We start from the raw sequence: 2,298 nt of genomic DNA, 5'->3' as shown, positions 1-2,298 counted from the left end.
TTCACTTTCTCCAGGTTCGCCCTGACCTCTGAATCTCTGCTTAATCTGTCAGCTATTGTTTCAAATGTTACTTTCTCAGCCACAGTAGATCCCTCCTGTGCTCATATCACTCTGCATTTCGCTTCCATAGCACTTACCATAATGTATATTTCGATTTAGGCGACTCTTTCTTAAAGTCTCACTTTCTTAACTGTAAGTTACAAGAGGTCCAGAGCCATGTCCACTTTGTTCACTGCTGTGTGTCAAGCACCAGGCATAGTAAGTACTCAATAAACACTAGGCTAATGAAGGAATAAGTGAACCAGGCATCCTGCAAGTCGCAAGGAGACAGCTGTGATTTCTAGGCCCACGGTCCTGGGGGAGCTCATAACCTTGGGAGTGAAGCCAAGTCACCCACTCCTTATAAAGGTAGCACATAGAGGATGCCATGTTGTAGGGCAAGATTTCACAGAATGGGGATGGGGTGGGGGGCAATGCCAGGGCTGAAGTTTGCCAGAATACAAAGCACAGGCAGACAGCCCAGGCTGAGAGATGAAGGGATGTGCAGATGTAGTGAAGGCAGCTAGAAATGAGGTATGGAGTAGGCAAGACCCAGAAGTCCCTGCAACGCCATGCTGAGGAGCCAGCGCTCCTCCATCTGAGCTCTGCTTCCCAGAGCATGCTCAGAGGAGCGCTGATCTCACATGTTTTGGTTTTGCTTTTGATAAACACTTACTGAGCACTTTGAGTTAAAACATGCTGCCAAGTTTGTGTGTGTGTGTGTGTATGTGGTCTCTCTTACTCTTCCTATTATCACCATTTCACAGAAGAGCAAAGAAGCTCTCAGGTGGGAGGTAGTTTATTTGAGGTCAAGTAGTTAATAAAAAGATGGAGCCAGTGTTCAGACTCAACAGTTAGAAACAACAATTGCTTAAATATTCCAGGTTAAAATGCCTATTTAATTTGGAAAAGGCTGAAGTGTTATCAAGGGCACTTTTTCAAACTTTAACTTTTTTTTTTTTTAAGGTTTTTTTTTTTTTTTTTTTTAATTGGGGAATTGGGGGAAGGGGAACAGACAAGTTGCTGTCGCTATTTTTGTGTTCCTCACTCTAGTTGTGGAGGACGTTGCTTCACTGGCCCAAGTTGGCACCATCATTGTGTTCTTCCCGGGCGAGGCAGACCAGTCTCCGGCTTCTGGACGGCCGCTCACTGCGGCTGCTGGCCACTCATGCTGGCTGCTAGCTACACACAGTAGCCCATGGCAACCCACTGCAGCAGGGGCTGCAGCCTATGCTGCCTCGGCAGCCCAGCTCCAGGTTGAGCTGTTGTTCAGCATCTTAGCTGTAGAGGGCAGTGTCACTGGCCCTCATAGGTGGGATCCGAACCGGGGCCCTCTGGCGTCCCAAGCCAATTCTTAACCACCGCACCACTTGGCCAGCCAGGGACAGTGCTTTTTAAAGCTAAGTGTTTCTTTTCCCAAAACTTACCACATGTATAAGCCTCAGCTTAATTGAGATCATACAAAATTATATTTCGTATGGTAATGCACTGTCTTCATAGAAAAGTCAGAAAATACTGAAAAGCACAAAGAAAAAGAGTAACAGTGCCAGTATTACTAGTGCCAGAAAGAGACAATATTATACCCATTATTTTTTCTATGCCTACATTTATCTTTGGAAAAATGGGATACTACTGGTACCATTTTATGTTTTGTTAACATTTTTGAGTCCTTAAATATCTTACTAAAATAATTTTTCTCCAAAACTTGCCATTTTAGCTAACCACATTCACACATTGCATTCACAACCTTCACCATTTCCAAAATGTCTTCATTGCCCCAAACAGGTATTTTGTACCCATTAAGCAGTGACTCCCCATATTCTTTCCCCCCATCCCATATCCCCACCTATCTGTAATGAGGAAAATGGAAGTAGAGAGAGGCTGAGCAAAATAATCAATGTTATACAGCGAGTTAAGTATAGAAGCCCTAAAGCAGACTGTCAGGCTCCAGAGCCTAATTTCTCAATCACTTGTCTTGAGTAGTTTTTTTCTTTTTGGCTGAGCCACCCTGCCACCTGTTGGCAGCTCAGCGGCAGCTCAGCTCAGGCCGTGAATCGAACTGGTGACCCTGTCGCTCAGAGCTCACACTCTTGAGTGAGCTCTTAACCAACTGAGCCACTCGGCCAGCTTGGGTAGTTTTTAAAGCCCAAAGTTTCTGGCTACAAGTTCTGGTAAGTCATTTCTTTTACACCTTCCCAAAAAGGGAGAAAGTAGACTCGTATTTTATCCCTAAGATCCTAAACCCAGTTTCCATCAGGA

The sequence above is a fragment of the Hipposideros armiger genome, unplaced genomic scaffold, assembly GCF_001890085.2.
Source record: "Hipposideros armiger isolate ML-2016 unplaced genomic scaffold, ASM189008v1 scaffold_628, whole genome shotgun sequence".
Classification (NCBI taxonomy): domain Eukaryota; kingdom Metazoa; phylum Chordata; class Mammalia; order Chiroptera; family Hipposideridae; genus Hipposideros; species Hipposideros armiger.
Note: the sequence above shows the minus strand (reverse complement) of the source record.